The sequence below is a fragment of the Oreochromis niloticus genome, linkage group LG22 (assembly GCF_001858045.2).
Source record: "Oreochromis niloticus isolate F11D_XX linkage group LG22, O_niloticus_UMD_NMBU, whole genome shotgun sequence".
NCBI classification, from domain to species: Eukaryota; Metazoa; Chordata; class Actinopteri; order Cichliformes; family Cichlidae; genus Oreochromis; species Oreochromis niloticus.
In genome coordinates, this window is record NC_031985.2 from 31,099,242 (window position 1) to 31,120,188 (window position 20,947).

Consider the following 20,947-nt stretch of genomic DNA (forward strand, 5'->3'; position numbering starts at 1 on the left):
CAAGGTCACCATCAAGGATATAACTGAAATTGTGTCTGTGAGACTGTCCCCTAAACTAATCTATAGCATCCACAGATTCCCCCCTGGAGTTACAAGTGCAGCTATTCCTGTCGCTGAGGTGAAGGAGGATCCTGATATAGTTCTATCCTTAGCTGGAATCGATCTGCTGACATACCACACCTGTCTTCCCTATCCTCTCTTTTACCCTCTCCTTTTTCTTACCCTCTGTCCTCCTTCCAGCATCTTCTGTCCACTCTAAACCATTTCTAGTGTCAGTTTGTATTTTTTAACAGCCCTTGATCTTTAGTAAATGCCTTGGGCCTAGCTTGCTGCTGTTTGTGCTCCCCTGGTATCACTGCTCTAGATCTTTCTGTCCCACTCCTGCCAATGCAAATTGGCAACAGAACGTAGAACCCAGCCCTGTGGCCTTTCTCCTCCTTATTAAACTAACTAAAAGTGGGTTCAGATGTGCCGTGCAGTGTCCTGGTTTTAGCTACCTGACTATTAAAAAGCTGACTAGTAAAGCCAACCCTCTACCATCTAAGTCACTGCAGCAACCCCAGCCATAACCCTAAAGCTAACCCTTAGCTTGCCCGAGTCTTGGCAATCAGAGAAAACAAGAAAACCATAATTCTAAGTGACAAAAATTAAAAACTTTAGCAGCTCTCTGATCTTCTGAAAGGCTTCTGATTAGCTTTAATATAATATAATCAAATCAAATCAAATCAAAGTTTATTTATATAGCACATATTAAAACAACAGTGTTGACCATAGTGCTTCACAGTCAGTCAAAACACAAGACAATTAAAACAAACAATAAAATAGGACAACAAACAATAGGTAACAACACAATAAGCTAAAATCAGCCAACTAGTTAGAATCAAAGGCCAAAGTAAACAGATAAGTTTTAAGACGAGATCTAAAAGACTGGATAGACTCGGCCATACGAATATGTACAGGGAGGTTATTCCAGAGTCTAGGTGCCATGATCGCAAAGGCCCGGTCTCCTCTCGACTTCATTCGAGACCTAGGTTGTGCAAGGAGCAAGTGATTGGATGATCTAAGCGCTCTGTTGGGATTATATAGGTGAAGTAGGTCAGAGAGATAGGTGGGCGCTAAATTATTCAGAATTTGAAAAGTGAACAAAAGAATTTTAAAATCTATGCGATATTTAACAGGGAGCCAATGTAGTTTGGCTAAAATAGGAGTTATGTGTTCATGGATTCTTGTACCTGTTAAAAGACGCGCAGCTGCATTTTGAATTAACTGAAGCCGATAAAGAGAAGAGTGTTGGAGGCCCGAGTAGAGGGAGTTACAGTAGTCCAATCTGGATGTGATAAATGCGTGAACAAGCTTTTCAAGTTCCTTTAAAGGAAGGAACGACTTTGCTTTGGAAATCTGACGCAACTGGTAAAAGCTGTTTTTCACCACAGTGGACACCTGCTTCTCAAGTTTAAAAGAGCCATCCAGGAATACTCCGAGGTTTCTTACAGTGGGCGAGAGATGGCTAGCGAGAGGGCCTAGGGCATCAGTCAACTGGTCTAGCGGGGTGTGACTACCAAAGACTATGATTTCGGTCTTATTCTCGTTTAATGTAAGAAAATTATGTGATAACCAAATTTTTACTTCATGCAAACAGTTGAACAGAGGTTGCAAAGAAGCAGACACATCGGATTTCAAAGGTGAATAAATCTGGATATCATCGGCATAACAGTGAAAGGAGATGTTGTATTTTCTAAAAATTAATCCCAACGGCAACATGTACAAAGAAAAAAGAGCAGGACCGAGCACGGACCCTTGAGGCACACCACAATGAATAGGGGCAGAAGCCGAGGAGTGTTGCCCCATAGCAACAGAGAATGACCTCTCTGAGAGGTAGGATTTAAACCAAGATAAAACCGTACCTTTGAGACCAACAACATGTTCCAATCTTGATAGAAGAATGTTGTGGTTAACCATATCAAAAGCAGCAGTCAAGTCAAGTAAAACTAAAACCACGGAATAACCAGAGTCAACAGTTAAGAGAAGATCATTAAAAACTCTAAGTAAGGCTGTCTCTGTGCTGTGGCGAGGTTTAAACCCGGACTGAAACTTTTCATTTATACCATTTGCATCTAAAAATGCCTGAAGTTGTTTTAGAACGACCTTTTCCAATATTTTGGAAATAAAAGGGAGTTTGGAGATCGGCCTGTAGTTAGCAAGACAATTAGGGTCAAGATTTTTCTTTTTCATAATAGGTTGCACAACAGCATGCTTAAAGACAGACGGTACACAACCTGATGACAATGATGCATTCAGCAGAGATAAAATACAAGGACCAATAATATATAAAGCTTCCTTAAAGAAACGAGAAGGAAGAATATCGTGCGGGGAACCAGAGATTTTGAGATGATCAATTATATCTTTTAAAGCAGAATAAGACACTGGCTGAAACTGTTGAAAGACAGTCAAGCATTCAGCGGCTGGAACTGGGTCTAATACTGATGAAAAATGAGATGGATGAGAAGCCCTTAGAGCTGAGATTTTATCAGAGAAATACTTTAAGAATTTATCACAAAGAGCAGGGGAGGCATCCCTAAAAGTGACAGTGCAAGGGTTTATCACAGAGTTAAAAGTATTAAAAAGGGCTCGGGGATTGTGGCTATTAGTCATAATAATACTAGACAAAAAGGCAGATTTGGCAGCTTTAACAGACTTTTGATACTTAGATAAACAATTATGGAGGATGTCCAGAGAGACGTGGAGTTTGTCTTTCCTCCATTTTCTTTCAGCACGACGACATTCGCGCCTAAGGGCGCGAGTAGTATCATTTAGCCAGGGTTGTGAGGATTTGGCACGTTTAATCCTCGGAGGTGCCACAGAGTTAAGAATGTCAGCGCATGTAGTATAAAAGAGGTTAGCAAGCCCATCAGCTGATAAAGCCCCATTACAGTTAGCATCAGAGAGGGGAGAGTCAAGGAAAGCATCAATGAAGTGGGCGACTGACTCAGAGTTAATCGTGCGCGTTTGCCGCACAGGATCATCACTGTTCAAATCCACATCGCTCACTACAGTATTAAACAAAACCGGGAAGTGATCAGAAATCCCAGAGTCCTTTATGTCCGTGATGCAAATATCCAAACCGTAAGAAAGTACCAAATCAAGTATATGACCTTTAGTGTGAGTTGGTTCACTTACCCACTGTGTGAAATTGAGGGTGCTAATAAGAGCGAGGAAATCCTTGGCTAGCGAATTGTCCTCACAGCAAACATGAATGTTGAAGTCACCAACAAGTAGTATACGGTCATAACGTAGCACAAGGCTCCCCAGTAGATCAGCAAATTCTGGAAGAAAATCCTTGATATGTTTCGGGGGGCGATACACCACAGCGCAGAGGATGGAGGGGACACCGTTCAATTCCAATAACTGCACCTCGAAACTGGGGTACAGAACAGGTGGCAGCTGCCGATATCGAAGTTTGTCTTTAAAAACTGAAGCTAGCCCTCCACCTCTTCCAGTGGTCCGGGGTGAGCTAATAAAGGCATAGTCAGGTGGGAGCAGCTCCGAGAAGGGAAAAAGTTCGCCGGGGCGAAGCCAGGTTTCCGTCATTTAACTTACGTTTAATGACGTTTAACTTACCATTACATAATGGTAAGTTAAACAAGATACTGAATCAAACCTCTCTCCTTTCAACCTGCAAGCGGTATCACATTGCCTGGGAAGTGAAATGTCTTGTAGGCACTGATGAGGGAATGAAAGGGTGGACTGCACTGTTTTTGGAGCTCTCCAGGGTGCTAGAAAAAAGGGGACATCCCTTACGGAGCGACACCTCCAGGGTGAAGAGCTGTCGAGGCACTAACGTGTATTTTAGCTCATGTCCCACAGCAGCAACCTGCACTAGCCCCAAGGACGCACTCGGAGCCGCGTGCAGGAGTCCTACGAGACAAAGACACACTGCAGTGTCACACACACTTCCCAAGATGAAGCTGGTAATTATTCTCTAAGCATCAGCTTCCTTCTTTTGTTGCTGAAGGCAATTATTCGCTTATTCAGGTCAAGGATTGCTCTGTGATGAGAAACGAGTAGAGGGGAAAAAAGACAGGCCCGTGGACATCACTGTGGCAGTCCCCACGTTTTAGCCTGAGAGAATTCAGTTTTCCTTTTTAATATTTTACTTGGTCATATTGCACATCAGTCTTAGGTGAACTGAAAGCACCTTTTTTATCTTTTACATGATACAGGATCATTCATGTCCTTGGATCATGAACTGACAGTGACAAACCAAATGTCGATACTGTGTCTGCATCCTCGTTTGTTTCATTTACCAAAAGAGACACACAACAATAAAGTTATAGATTAATTTGGATGATAATGATACCGTTTGCTTTTTTACATTTTCTGTTGCTATCACAGTAATATTATCCTTTTTTTTATATCAGTCACCGGGAAATTGTATCCTGATTCCTAATTTCAAGGTAACAAAGCAGTTTGTTGTCATGAATATGAATCAGTTTATTTCCTTATCTTATGAAAACAAAAGGCTGGTTCCTCAAGATAACTGCCACAAGAAAAATGACTTGATAATGATATTTATGGAGAAACAGTCTGAGCTGCGACTGTGTTAGGAAGAACGTTCAGGTCTCGGTGTTGGCAGGCTTCCATCATTACTGCGCAGGTAGTCTGAAAAATTCACATCTTTGTCAACCTCTTAACACCCACCTGGACCCTGGCAACCCATCTAGGTTTAGAGTTAGAGCTAAGGGTAGTATCTGGATCCGGTCATTATCCAACCCTCTTTATAGAATTTCACTTTTTGGATCACCTGCATGGAAAGTCTTTTGATTCCGCTGAAATTTAGATCATCATAAATGCTATTCCTAATATTAATCTGGAAAAAGATCAAGCTGAATTTTAAAAATATACAGTTTTGGAATTATTATCTTCTTTGTTTCCTGACTTGGGAGAACAACCTAATAAAAGTAAAAAATAAATATTCTGCTTGCCTATGGTTGCAGTGAGGATTAGCTTCAGCTAAAGTCATGTTGCAATGAAAATTTACTAAGAAAAAAAATAAAACACTATTAACTCTACATGGACAGCGACACCTTAAAGTTGGTAACCCTGTTAGCTGTGTTCAAAAGAAAGAGTGACTCTTCTCCATTCAGTGGCAAGTGGACTTTCAAGTTGCCTAGGTAACCCTCTAATGTACTTGACCCCAGCCTGAGCCTTAACGCTGCACTTTCGAGACTTGGAAAAACCATGTAAGTGCGTTTTTATGCAAACAGCTTTTCAATGTGCGTCATTTTTCCTCTCATTCACGATGAAAGTGTCAATGCATGTCATCGTGTTTTTTTCACTGTGCATTAGTATTTATTTAGTTATCGTCTCGTTATCGTTAGAAAAAAAGTCGTGTGGGAAACAAAAATTATTGATCAGTGAAATGGGCCAGTGATAGAAAACAGAAAAAGTCACAGTTACATGAGAAGAAAAACGAGAAGCTTTGGTCATGTGGAGCTGATGGTTGGCGGGGCGGGGTGTGAAAGGCAGATGGGAGAGGCAGGAGCATCAGTCTTTTCCAGCTGCTTGCTGGCACAAACACTGACGACAAGGTTACGACCCTTTCGCTTTTTTTGTCCCCTCTCTCTCGCTCTCTGTTTAGCTTTCCACTTCATTTTCTCCGTATCTGGTTCCCTTCATTCTCCCTCTACCACATCTCTCGTGCCGACGTTGCATGTTCTCTGTGACATTTGCTAATCGTCCAAGGAAAATCACCAGTAACATCCCCCCTGTACTTCTTGGATGAATTCCACCTCGCATCATCCATCATATGGAGATCACACATCCTTTGCAAATACGTGACTCACAAAGCAGAATGTACTGAATGGAACTTAAAATATATATAACCTGGCAGTGTTTCTGTTTGCAGAGCATGTGTAGGAGAACTGTAGGTGCCATATTGCTTCATTTCACACATTATGTGACAGTATGTCGAGTAAAGACGTTCATTTTTATTCATATCACTTCCTTTTTGCACTGTCCAAATAATTTAGACTAATGTTGTTCCAATGCTTTGACAATATTACTTCTTAAAACTTTCTTGTCATTAAAGAAAGGAAATGTAATATTTACTCATCATTGCATGTCTTTGGCTGCTATTCAGAATAATCCTATTATCTGTACATAACGCAGAGTTGTCCTAAGAAGATCCTCCAATCCCTTTAGTGTGTTACACTTGGTGATTACACTGATTCCAGCTCCGATGAGTATCCCTGTTGCAGAAGAGGGAGAGATCCTGCCCTTAAGTCACCATATTAAAATGAAGCAAAGAACATTGCCCTCAAACATACTTACATAAAGAGGATTTAACCCCCACTTTGTGTTCTCACAACCATAATCTAACTCCTGCTCAGCCTTGCCTATTTCACTGTGACTTCTCTCTTGTCACAGCGATATTTGATTGAATGTAGCTGATGACGCGTCCCTGAATGTGCAGCGGGTTTGCTTGCCCTGGTCTGATTAAGAGAAAAGGCAAGTAAAGTGACATTAAACAATTCAAGAGTGAGGAATGTATGTAGATCCTTTCTTAAATGCAGTGCTATATATGCAGAGAGATGGATTAAGCCTGGGACAGGAGACACAGGGACAGCTAAAGAACACACTCCACACCTTCCCACATTATAGATGTCTCACTTTCAGATTCACTGAACCAGCCACGAAAACAGAGGAAGCATTAAATAGAAGTCCAGCCCACCCTCAGCCTTTGCCGTGAAGGGAGAGAGCCAGCTCAGCAAGAATTTCCCCTTCAGAAACGATCGCGTCTCGCCGATAGCTGCGTGATGAAGATATCCCACAATGCAGTGCTGTGACTTGCAGTGTATTGAAGTGCAGGGCACGCTCATGCGTTCAGGCAACTTCATGTCTCTTGCTTGTAGACTCTCTTGTTCTGACACTCTACCTACTCCTTCTTTGTCTCCTGCAGGCTGTGAAGCACACACATCAGTCCATCGACACCGAGCAAAGAATTCGTGCTGCTTAGCCGCTGCTCGGGTTACTCGTTTTTATAATGCAACCACTGGAAGAGAGATTCCTTACTGCACCAGGATATGAAGTGAGGCAAAAAAAAAATGAAATGAGCTCTGCTTCTTGTTTTTCTTGTTTACTGTAAACAGTGAGTGTTTAATGTACTCAGCATTTAAATTCTAGGCGGGATCCTTTGGGAAAAATGCATTTGAAAAAAAATTCAAAAGGCTTCAAGAAAACAGCAAACTTTCAACGCAATATCTGACTTACAAGAACAAGGTACAGTTTGGTTCTGAGCTACAGCAAAGATCTAACTTGCTTCTGAAAAACAAATTCAGTCCATAATGGAAAACCTCAACTTGGAGTTTAAGTGTTTTAGAGGTAGACTGTATATAAAAGATGGCAACTGGAGGTCAGTGAAGAGCTGTTGTGAAGCCCTGGGCAGACAGTTTCCACTATCAACATCTTGGTGATAGTGGAAACTGAAGAGTGGACGTGACACTGCATGCTCATATGAGAATGACTATGGGCCCACCCTACTTATCCTCTAATGGGGACCAAAATTCACAAAACAAACATTGTGTTGTATTCAATAAAACGTAACTAAAAGCAGAGACAGTAAACGTGTTGGGAAACATTTTACTGAGGTCTCAGGGCAAGACAGCAGACATGTCGTTTTCCCATAGGTGTCTATAGAAGCAGACTTCCTTTTCAAACCAGAAAAAAAACCTTCTATTGGCTATTAGAAAGACTACAGGTTTAAGGCCCTTCAACACTACCTTTGCTTTTCAGATCCCAAAGCTAGAGCTAGTCTATTTTCTTATTTAAGTGGGACTACCGCCTTGCCCTTTAATTAAGTAAGCTAGGTTATTTTGGTTTATTCTTTAGTATGTCAAGACTTGAAAAGAATAAATACATCACCAAACCATCTGAGGAGCAGTTTGCAAGGGCGCACAGTTTTCTTCTTAACTGCATCATGAGTAGTTTAGTGTATAAACCATTGCCTCGTCAAACTGTTTCATGTTCCAAAGTTGAGCTATTGAGACACTTTGAGTGAACAGATTAACTTATGTCGTAATCATAGATAACATGGTAGCATAAAAATGCTTTCGGGTGGTCTTTTGCCCTAAGGGGTCACCACAGCAGCTAGCTCTGCATCTTTGATTTGGCAGTTTTACACCAGCGGTTGGATCTGTAGCATTATTAAGACTAAAGGTAGTCCCAGAGCCTTAATGTCAGTAAAATGAGTCAAATGAAATTTCGAATAAGTCAAGTAGTTAATATTATAATCCATTGATCAATTTTACAGAGATGTGAAGTGAGCAGCTTTGAATATGACAGAGAAATTTGTATTCAGAGGCAGGGACATAAAACACTGATGCAACATGTGACATCAGTTAAGTGATGCAGCAGAAGCACCACAGCTGAAAGCAACGGCATTAAAACCACAACTAAGTTTAGGATTAGTGTGTTTAGGTAGCATTACTATTAAATTAAGTAAGGTTATCCTATTATGGGGAAATCTTTCTATATGTGCATTTAACCCAACCAAGTATTAAGAGCAGTGGGCAGCTGTGTGCGGCACTCAGGGACCAACTCCAGCTCTAAGCCAATCCCAGAGTCAAGGGTACTTTGAAGGAGAATTAGCCGATCATGTTTCTCATGGTGGAAGAAACAAAGAAAGATATTACAGTTAGCATTATTTTTATGTGACATTCATTCACAAACTAGCGAGTTTAGGGAGGGGTTATTTACAGAATGATTTGGGGGTAAATTTCACAGTATAAGTGTTAAGATATAAGACCTGCTGACAGCGGTCTGGGGTTTCATGCAGCATCTTTTAGTCAGAAAAAGTATTTTGCCATTGTACTGCAAAGATTCAGCCATTATCATCATGAAGTCACAGAATGATGTTTGACCCCATGAGAATAGCTACAAATTAGAAAAGAAAATCAATGACTGAAAAGAATAATGTTTGTAATGTAAACCATTTTGCATGGCACCAGTTCAGCCCTGGCCCAAATCAATAGGTATTTTAGGATCAGAGGAATCTTTTCATAGTTCTTATGACCTTTAATGGAAGTGTTCCTTTTTGTGTATTGACACTGAAGGAATAGGATACTATCAAAGATCTTAGAACCCCATCTGTGGATTTTTTCCTGCCTTTTATTTCAAGACAGATACTCTCCAGCTCTGTGGAGGACCGTTTGAGTGATGCAACTGTACACTGATTTGTCTAGATGTAAGAATGCCTTTAATACTGCGACACAGAGAACTGCCAGATAAGAAAAAAATACACAAAAAAAACATTAACAGTGGCATTATAGTGGGATTTGGGCCTTAGCTGGCTGAGAAATAGTTTTTTCAATTTGTTAAAGCTTCATTAGCACTTCCTCTGACTGGGTATTCACATAAAGTGAAACAATGTGCTGAATCTGAAATTAGATAACAATAAAGTAAGTAAAAACAGCTGAGGTGGATCTGAATTCCTGTGTTTTACTAGATGCTATCCCTCACTTCAGTAAGCCAAAAGATTAATCAGTACAGATGGGAAAATTGGGAAAAAATACAAAATGATATCCTGGTAATTACTCGACTAGATCTCACACCACCCTGCTAACTGCTAACAGGCTAACTTTACGCAGTTACACTCTTCCACATTTCATTTTCAGTTCTTTCTAAATAGTCTTTGGTTTTCCGAGCTTCTCCTGCTCGTTCAGTAGCTTCTAATGTCACCACGCCACACCTGCCACACCTGCCACACCTGGAATTTAGTAACATGTTTTCCTTCTTGTTTGTGTAATGGGGGCTGGTAAACACTTTTCAGGAGCACTAACACCACCTTCTGACAGTTCCTTTTGCAGGCTATTACCATCGACACCATTCTAGCTGTTGCTATGCCAACTAATATGTCACACTAGCCCTCCTATTGGCTGTAGGAAGGCAAACAGAACAGGAAAGCCCCTAAAGGTATGTAGTACTCAGGGGAGCACTGCAGTGGGTAGTTACTCGCAGGGAGTCCACAGACCTGTATGATCCCTTCCTCATACGATGCCATTGATTAGCAGTAATTCAAACCAACAGCTCTGAAGCAGCAGCAGCATCAATACGTGCTCATTAGTGTGATCAGTCAGTATGCAAAAAGTCATATTCCCAGTTGCAAAGGAGACAAAAGAAAAAGAGTCTCCAGAAACATACAAGTGACTGTGTCAGATGAGGGAACGGGGGAAAAAAGCTGTTCACATTATAAGAGCACCATGCCATGGCCTGAAAGACAGGAAGCGCATTTACAGTAACTGAGTGGACTCCACAGAATAATGCTGCTCTTTTGCTCACAGTTCGACAGGAGGTTGCTGTGCGATTGCACCAGCAGCCGGAGAAATGAGTCTGCAGTTGTTACGGCTGCTTGTAAATGCATCCAAACCGGCCGATGCCAGATCGATTTTCTTATTTCTGATTGGCCGTCTGTTACTGTCGCGGGAGCCCTGCAAGAAGGCTACCGGTGGAGAGCGACAGAACTGACAGTTCCGAGGCACGGGCTGAATTTGTCACCGGGAACATTTTATCTCCGTGTTCAATACAACTAGAGTGACGTATATAATAATAAATAAATAAGAAAACACAGACGCGACAACAACCACCACTTTGTTTATGTTTATGAGACTGAGGTGGAGACACAGCTGGTGGTTATTCTTCCATAAAATTCCTCGCATTATGTTCAGGTGGAAGGGAGGCATCTAAATTGAGAGAGAAGGCCCGGAGGAGCGAAAAGTCAGGGGAGCGCCCCGAGAACAGGAGATATTTTCGTTTTCTCGTCTACTGTACAGCTTCTTGGAGTGAAGGGACTAATTAAACTACTTTTCGCTTCTTAGGGAGCCTTTTGAAATGGACAGAGAGACAGACAGAGAGACGAGATGAAAGGCATTTTCGTGGAGGGACGGGAAGAGATTTGATTGAACGGAAGAGAAGAAGAGAGAAATCGCTTTAAAGACACTAAAGTGAAATATTTTCGTGGTCTGGGAGAGACATGGGAGATAAAGCTGCACTGAGATATGATCTGAAGCGTGTGTGCGTGTTTGTGTGTTCCCCACCACGCCTTATCAGTTGAGAGCTTGTGGCCCTTTTATGCTAAAGAACCTGCTCTCACACATTTTTTTTCCTCCCCTGGCTTCATTAGCCAAACTGCACACCGAGCTCAGGGAGTAATTGGCTGCCCTTTCAGCCTCCTAATGGCAAGAGGAGAGGCAAGGAGAGATCAAGAGGCAAACAAGCAGAATTACAGTCATTTCATAAATAAAACCTCCACTCAGAGTCTTCTTGCTTTCCTGTGATCTGTTTTATTGTTTTTCACTAGCTACTTTATTGTTTTAACTCCCTGCTCTTTTCTTCTTCGCTTATTTTCGGTCCTTTTATTAGAGAACAAAAAGAAGCATCACAAACCACTTCTGTCAAATCCAGAATTCACATTTCAGACAGAGATTTGAGACAGAGTAGCTAGATCTCCTTACAATAAGGAGCCTGAACAATAGTCTTGATTAAGCTTCATGTCTCATTTGCTTGATTCAAAAGCTGCTCATAAAATGCAAAGCATTACTGTGCTAATTTACCCAGGATGGATGCTCTAATAAGCCCACAAAGTAAATGGAAGTTCACCTCGGACTGATGGGTAAAATCTTTGGATTTTAGCGTTTTGCTTAAAGCCATCCACCTCCAGTAGAGCAGCTGCTCTCTCGGCCTTATCGCAGTCATTATCAGGAGACGCCCCTCCCAACTAGGATCAGAGCAGATTATGTGGCCGGAGGCGCACATGGGATGCATGGACATCGCGTTAACCCTTGCGGGTTACTCCCCACTCCCCGAACAGATCACGTGAAAACACATCCACACACAGAGATGACCATGAAAACATCTCTGTCTGAGTTGCTGATTCCCACTCATCCCATAATGATCATGTAGCATTCACGACTCTCAAGCTATGTGTGAAGTTTGGTGTAGTTTTGTGTCTTTTTAAGGAGCACTCCACTTGTTTTACACATGTGTGAAGTGTAATCAAAAAATGCTACTCAGTCTAAAAAAGCAGTTATAGTTGAATACCTTCTGTAGCTTTGTTCAGAAATAAGTAAGTGTGACAGAAACAGGAATTATGTCAATTTGAGCTAACATAAGCTTAATAATATTACGCCTCATGTTGGAATCAGGCCATATGGGATGTTAAAACCCCGGTCAGACAGGCCCACAGACCAGTCAGTGACGATATGGCAACCACAAGTTGCGAGGGAAAAATGCATATTCCAAAACCAGTTGGAAAGTTTGTGGAGGCTGCTGTAAAATCGATTGTTAAAGCCCATTGTACACAGGCATAAAGAGAGGCTGCTGGCGAACACTAGTGTGAAACTGGTCGCAGAAAGGAATACGGTGCAGCACCAAAAATCTCCTTGTTATTGCTCTGGGCACCAACCACTGGTGGCAACAGCAATCTGCTAGCGACCAAAGCAAGCACACAGAGGTTTTTGGTGCAGCTTCTTCTTTGCAATCGGTTGGCAACAGCCACCAACCTCCACCAACCACTCACCAACTGGTTGGTGAGTCTAAAATAACTTGCTGTGCCACCTTGTGGTTCAAAGTGATATTACATGAGAGTACAGCCTGGAATCATTTCAACTTCAGTTGATATCTCTGAAGCAAAATGCATACACATTTGCTATTTATAGTTTCGCTAGTTTTAGAAGGCTTTGAAGTATTTTTAAAATAAAGTGCTGTTTACAGAGAGTGCCTATAAAACAAAGGGGGGCTGTGTTTTTGCTGTTTTAGCTTCAACACTTACTATCAAACTCCCCAAGAGTTGAATCTGTTCATCTGATGAACAGATTCAACTCTTGAGGATTTACTTACCTGGATGATCGAGCATGCATAAAGAATCAGACTATTTCTGTTAGTTAACATTATTACTATCAGCACAGTCAGTTGCTACAGTTTTGAGGTTCCATCTAAATAAATTAGATTTTTGTCTTTTTAACACTTTAAGCAGTGTGGTCCCATGAATACCACATTATCTGCTGTGGTACAGAAGGTAGAGCAAATCGGGAGGTCGGTAGCTCGACTCCGTGCTACTTCTGCATGTTGACATATCCTCAGACAAGATACTGAACCCCAAGTTTCCCCCAATACATCCATGAGAGCGTGTTAGACAAGGCATTTAGGCATAGAAAAGAAACTGTCTACATGAATGTTTCTAACTGGGTAAATGATGCTTGTAATAGAAAATGCTTAAAGTGTTCACAATGAGTAAGTAGTAAAGCACTTTCTATTACAAGTCCATTTACCAAAATTTGAAACATGCAAATCATAGAGAAATCCTGCCAAGACGTTGAGTCATTAACTTAAATGAGGCATGGCTCTATCGAAGCAATCAAGGTTTATAGCGTGGTTTATAGTGTTATTGATAGAAAATTGTTACAAAACTAAGATGACAGCAATCGCGTACCAACGTTACATAGATGATCCAACTTATTGTGGCATTAAGGATGTTTTGTTTTTGTTAGTTATGTGATTTAGGTACAGTAGGTGAGTATCATGAATTGGAGTCAATGTGTCACAGAATCAACATGTGGTGCTAAAAAATCCTGTTCAAATTTCATTTTAAAAAATCACAGTTTGACTATATGGATTATTTAAGTTGCTTATCAGAGAAATTTAAACGTGTGTGAATCATTTGAACAAAGAAAGTCTTGTGTACATTAGTACCTAACACCATCATTAAAATCCAGTTATGATGGTTAATGGGAAAGTGACTGCTCACATTTTGCTAATTAAATGTAGCATCACTCTTGTAAAAGATAAACAGAATGATTTCCATTTCCACCCATTACTGTGTTATGCTACAGACCACAGATCCATTTTACACTCGTTTGAAGTCTCTCTTCTCTTTTGGCATAATGACTGTGTTTTGTTTTGTATTGTTTTTTTTCCCGGAAAGGCCTTGGAGTTCTCCTCAGAGAAAAATAAATAAAAATCCTCTGACCTTTCGAATCTATCAGGTTACTGGAAGATGTACAAACAGCACACTTTTGCAGGGGCGGGGTAGTTAACCCAACTTTAAGCCCGGAGCCGTTTTTGGATCCATGTACGTTTCCCCGGCCTCAGTCACATGGTAAATGGTAAATGGACTGGTTCTTATATAGCACTTTCCTACTTGAGCACTCAAAGCACTTTACACAGCACGCCTCAATCACCCTTATTAATACAAGCACTTTGATTTTACACACATTCACACTCCGATGATAGCATCGGAAATGCAACTTAAAGTTCAGTATCCTACCCGAGGATACTTTGGCATGGATCGAACCATGTAGATGACCTGCTCTACCTCCTGGGCTGTGGCCACCCCAGATTCACAGGATTTCCTTGTGTCTCTTCAAGAAAGATCTCCAAGATGCTGAGTCTGTATGTCCCTACTGACCTGCCTTCACATGTAACCTTAATTGAAAGTGACTTTGAGGCTGCGTACTTATGTATTCCCATGCATGCAAGCAGTCAGGGGCATCTATCTTGTCAAGAATTTCTGGCGGCATCATGTGAGAGCAGGGTCACATAAATGAGCAAGGCTACATTGTTTCCCTTAATGTGAGAGCCTGCAGTGTAGAACATAGAAAGGGATGCATTATTCACACAGAAGCGATGCGTGAAAAAACCACCAAACAGAGTAAGAGATACTAATGAGGCCATTTCCTCTGCTCTGCAACTCACCTGCCTCATTGATATACACGTTGACTGCGACATCAATCTTTTGCAAGGTGCTTCAGGGTTAAAACCTCTTTTCATGTGTATATACAAGCACGAGTTAGAAGTGTGTGTGCAGGCGGTGGTGCTCATGAGTCCAAGTGACTGAGAGAGTAGTGCTCCAGCGCACATTTATCTTCTTATGTAACAACTAGACAAGCAGATGCAGGCTAAATGCTGCCTCTACCCACCAAAAACAAGAGCAGCACAATTCTGCTGGCTTCAGACAGAATTCAGCAGGTTCCCTTACAACAAGAGCCCCAAACACGGATCAATTTGTTGGGGCCATGCCTCCACATTTCCATTAACCTGGGGTCGGGCTGAAAATGGCCATGTTAAAATGGTCTCTCTCATCATTCTGTTCGTCATTAGCTGCCCTAAATGACAGCTAGAGAATGACCACAAAGGCTTTTACCCCCACCCCCCCACCATGAGCTGCCAATCATGTGGCTCCTTTGAGTATTCCTGACTGCCTGCACAAATTTCGCTTGTCTGCGCCCTGTGCCAAGCCTGATGGTAAATCTGAAAGGATTATACAGAAGGCGAGCAATAGCTGTGTGGCATTTAGGAAAGAAAAGGCAGAGACAATGTTTCGTGTTATCAGCGAAGCACGGCAGAAGCTGGTGTGCTATCTCAAGGAAAAAGCAGAGCAGAGGTCCTAAACAGGGGTGCGCCTAAAGCAGGGAAACTGGGGTGTCACAGCCTCATCCTTAGGGGGGTTGCCCTTTGAAAAATGATATGTTATGTTAAAAGTACCATAAGTCCAAATTATGTTGGAAAAAAAGGTTCCACTGTCTTCCTTTTATGCATCACTGTAAATAATATTTAATTTTAACTAATGTAACATTTGGGGCTAGTCACGATTTTCTAATACTCAAAGAGTCATTAAGTTGACTGTCCTTTGTCTTGTCTACATATCTTCCTTGATTTTACTGCTGGGTGGTTGAATGCAGTTTACTACTAATGGCAAACAAGTGTAGTAATGTAATATGTACTTTAAAGCTAAAGAAACAGAACAACAAAAATTATAAAAATGACCCACTAACTACCAGCTATTCCACTGGAAAAGTGTCTGTCACAGTCATATTTGGTGCTGCTGTACAAACAGGTAATAACAAGCACAATCAGAGATGACGACAGCCAGCAAAACATCTTTTTCGGAGCGCGTTCAGAACTTAGAGGAAGTCCAGTTTATCGTTATGTTGTACCATTAAGCTAGCACATTACACATAAGCCCGAAAAGTCATTCCTGAGTTGTTTAGAGCAGCGGTCCCCAACCCCCGGGCCACAGACCAGTAATGGTCCGTGAGTTGTTTGGTACCGGGCCGCGAGAGTTGAGGCTCGTGTGTGAAAGTCATGGTTTTCTGGGTTTTTAGCGTTATTTTTTTAATCATTTTTATCATTAACTCGGGTTCCCTGGGTCTTTTCCCGTGTGTTATGAATAAATCTTTTTTTTGGGGGGGTACTGGTACTGGTTTTATTAATTTGTATTTATACGCAACACCTTAAAGGCCGGTCTGTGAAAATATTGTCGGACATAAACCGGTCCATGGTGCAAAAAAGGTTGGGGACCGCTGGTTTAGAGCATGAGTGGAAGAACAGTTCCCAGTGAATATTGAATATATAGTTTACTTGACATGCCCATCCCTAATCATGATATGTTCTTTATTGCTAATTCGAGATGCAAACCATTACAATTTTCCTCACAATGTGCCTCACACTGGTTTGATTCACTCCTTCACACTGCAAAAATGTGCTTAGATCTTTAATTCTACCAACATATTTACTGCTATTTGTTAGCCCCTGAGTTGGATGTTGTGCTTTAATGTCCCTGGCATATCGTTACGGGGCATACATGTTTCATAATGTATATTTATGCAGGCAGGTCTCTTCACAATGCCAACTTGTCAATTTTCAAGTAGTTTATATTTATATTTGATAAAGTTTCTGTTTCCCACTCATTGTTTCTTGGTTCTCTCTTGTGCACACCCCACCCAGTTCTCAGTCCAGTATAGATATGTAATAATTACAGTGGATTCCCAGGAAAAGTGTTAACAACCAAAAGAGTGAGCTAACCTCACTCACAGAGGAAAAAAGACATCACATCCTGAAATGTTGGGCTAGTCTTTGTTGGTACTATCTTATTTGATAAGCAGGCATACACAGCTGGTACAAAAGAAACAAAAGTGTTAGTTTGAAATCTCTATAAACTCCGCATTAGGCAAAAATGCATCATGCAATTAAAGAAGGGTGATTAACGTAGGCTCCTCTGTGCACTCAGTAGTAAACTAGTAACGCATTTACTATCAGGCTAGAAATAAGCCAGCAGGCAAAGATGTTGCCTCTTTCTCCGGAGGCTTCAGTGCAGCCCAAACCTGAGACCTCAGAGCAGGGAAGGAAGTTCCAGAGAAGCGCCACGCGCCTCCATCCTTTTGCCCCGCGTGAAGATCATTCATAAAAATGGCAGGCCTACACTGCTCTCATCCTATTGGCTGTACAAAAACAGCCTTGTTTTTTCTCCTCCTTTTATTTTAAAGAAATGTCCGAAGAACGACACAAACAGTCAAAAACACACACACACACTACAGGCGGGAATATTTTCAGCTCGGCTGGTCTGTTCACGCGGTTTATCAGCACCGCGCAGCCGGAAGACGAACAGTTTCCGCGAGTAAACAAAAGCGTCTGCGCTGCTTTCCAGAAACTGAATATTAGCCCTAGAATACATTAGGCATAAAAGCAAGCTAAACTGAAGCAATAACGTCGACCCGCTCCTCTTACCCGAATAGGCGAGGCAGTGTCGGTGCCCGAGATGAGGGTATCCCTGCTGCAGGACAGCCGGGGAGAGATGCTCGTCTCGGCTCGCTCTTGTGCGACTTTCTCCGGAGCTCCTGGCTGAATTGCGTCGCTGGACCGATCGCGTGCTGTTACTGCCGCTTCTCAGTGCACGCTCACACACATCCACACACGCGCAGGCTGAGTGACTGACTTAGTGGCCCCTGGCTACAGCAGCCGAACCCTTCAAACCATGATACCGTGCAGGCGACAGGCATCAGTGATGGTGCTGCTGCTGTGGTGGCAGCTTTCTCTCCTCCAGGAGCCTGGGCTGGACAGGACGGCAGGGGAGGGCAATGTGTTTAAGTGGTATGCGCCGGCGGAGTGGATTTAAACGGGGGGATGGTGTAGCTGGGATTACGTGGTAGGGGTTTAATTAGATAGCCCTGCGCCCATTGGCACCAACGCTGCGCACAGCCCTCCCCTCTCTCTCCTCTCCTCTCTCTCTCTCCTCTCTCTCTCTCTCTCTTTGTCTTTGGCAGTAAAATAGCTGGATGTGTGGATCTCATCACCGGCTGATGCCGCACCACGCTGTGTGCTTAATAATATTTCATGCGCAACCTTTTTATTCCAAGTCACTAGCGATGAGGACTGCACAGGGGTCAGGAGCGTTCAGCCGTTTGTACAGTGAGGTGGCCTCATCCCTCAGGAAAAAATGCAGAGGGAGAGGGGTGAATGTGTAAATGTTGTTTCTGCATTTTCACAATAATGTTGGTCCAGGATCATCATTGCAACTGACCAATCACGATGTTGTGATGTTATGGCTTTGCAATGTGGGGTGAAAAATACAAAAATGTATTTCTTTAAATACACCACTGTTCTGGGGGGTTGGGGGGATTGTCAATTGTCAATTGTCCTTTATTAATTTATACAGTATAATAAATATGGCCTCAAGTTAGCTTTGCTGTTATCCAATTTCCACATAGCAAAATTGGTATGGCCCGGATCTGGCCCACACAATGTGCTTACACATGGCCCATACCACAAAGAATGACGGCCCTTTGGTGGCCCAGATCTGGTTTGCCAGAGGTGGCCCACACATGGGCCAGCACAAGGCCAGTTGCAGACAAACCGCTGGCCCTGTGCTGGCCCAGAACAGTTTCAGCTCTGGCCCCAGATGTCAGCCTAACGTGTACCTTAATCAAGCCATGTAATAACAACATGTGCTGGAACATAATAGTGCAAAAGTAACATGACAAAACTCTGTTCAGACAGTGAATGTAATTTATGTTGGTTTGCTGGTGTCAGTTTTTAAAGGCATTAGCTAACATTAGCTGGCTAATGCTAATGCTGGCTAATGCTCAGACAACAACAAACATTTTTATTCTCTCAAGTAATAGAATTAGCTCTGCGACATATACTCCACTTCCACTCCGAGTTTAAAAAAAAGGTTTAATTTCAGTCTGTGGTGCAAAAGATGGTGTGAGATTGTGAGATTGAACAGAATTGAATGACACAAAAAATGTGGATTTTATTTTAGTTTTCAAAAATATAGTATCATTGTCCATATGTCCAAGTGGAAATAAAAAAAAATAAAAATACTTACCATAGTTTTAATACCGGTAAACTGATTTTGCCCAAGTGATAGCATTCTGCTACTTCCTGCTGATCAATATTTACAACATGACACACTTCATTTAAACACTACAAATAGAAGTTAAAAGGTATACCACAACTGGAACTTTTGTGCAAGTATAAGTAGTAACTGCTCCCAATAGAAGGCTGCCGCTGCAAACTCTTGAGGACGGAAAAGAGGCCCAACAGTGTGTGTATACAGCATCTGTAAAACACGGTGGAGGCTCTGCGATGGTTTGGGGCTACAGCCCTGTGCAGAAACATGCTATCAGATTTTGAACCACCACACAATGGCAATAAACACACTGCTAATGCACTACAATAACACCCAGATAGAAAACAATGAAACACTGTGAGTCATAGCCTGGTTTTCTCAGAGCTTGGACTGATCATCATATTACTGATCATCATGACAGATAATGGAACAAAATGCAGCCAAAATCCAGGGATGAGCTTTGGAATATCCTTCATGAAGCCTGGAAAACTAGCTTACTTAGAAATTAGAAATTGCCAAGAGATTTCAGACTGTGCTGGGTCAACTGGGTCTTTGATAACCCATGTAGGGTTAGAGTTAAGGTTCCTGTGCCGAATTCCCATCAAAGGGAAGTGTTGGCCAGGTTAATCAAGCGTGCTGCGGAGGACTTAGGTCCTACACTACTGCACATATGCTACTAAGCTAGACATTTCGCTCGAGACTACAAGGAACGACCAACCTTGTCACCTGTTAAGTAAAATTGGTGACTGTGGCCGTGATTCATTTGAGAGAAATCAAGAGCAGTTGCTTCTGTGTCTATTGCTCTAATTTGAGACCCACATTGAACTCTTTCTACTGATTTTTGGAAAGGCTTTTGAGGAAAAATATATGGAGTTTCATTGGAGGCAATTACGCCCCCCCCCCCCGTTTTTTGTAGCTGTAAATAGATTTTGATTGATGTCAGGATAATTACTGTCTTTTACACTGGAGGTAGAACAGGTCATCTACTAATCAGTTTGGTGGTTCAATTCCTGTCTGCTCCAGTGCCAAATATCCGTGGGCAAGATACTGACCCCAAGTTGCTCTCTGATGCATCCATCAGAGTATGAATGTGTGAAGGCTAGATAGAAAGCACTTACATAGAAAAAAGTGCTTGTGAATGGGTGCACCATAACAACCTGTTCGTTTACTCTTCATGATGTGATGAGAAAATATGAACGTGTGAAAATATAAAACTGAGGTAAGATTATCATTGTTTACAAAACTGTTATTTTCATCCCATCCATGGTAAATGGGCTGGTTGTCATATAGTGCATTTCTAGTATTGTCATTATTATTATTATTCCATCATGATTATTATTAGTAGTAGTATCTTTGGTGTTTGCTTGGTAATCTTGATAAATCTAATTATAAAAGAGTTGCCATTTACAATATCCATGAAAAATGCATCCACTAATTCAATCAGTGATTTGGTCTCTTTCCAAAAAATAAATAAATTAATAAAAGTTTTTTTATTTTTTAACTGAATTATACATAATTACTTAAACAGGAGGCGCACACAAACTCACATACATTGGAAAGTAAGAGGCTTCAAGTGTGACTCAGACTTTGGAAAGTGAAGGATGGAAGCTGTTGATTGGATAAGCTGGGAAGCAGCTCTATCACTCTCTCTCTCTTGCTTCCCCCCCCCCCCCCCCCCCCCCCACACACACACACACACACACATTCTGAGGTTTACCATCTGAGCCAGACATCAGCCGTTCTTTGTCACACCTCACAGAGCTTTAG

The 20,947-nt window shown here is 41.8% G+C and overlaps 1 protein-coding gene across 1 annotated transcript in view; it reads right to left on the reverse strand.

Moving 5' to 3' along the window:
• The window catches only part of LOC100690456 (hippocalcin-like protein 1), a 47,087-nt gene extending 29,120 nt beyond the window's left edge, over positions 1–17,967 (reverse strand). Inside the window, exon 1 of the mRNA XM_003443762.5 lies at positions 17,557–17,967. The gene's annotated coding sequence lies outside the window, so the exon portion shown is untranslated. The remainder of the gene's footprint in view (positions 1–17,556) is intronic.
• Between the last annotated feature and the right edge of the window lie 2,980 nt (positions 17,968–20,947).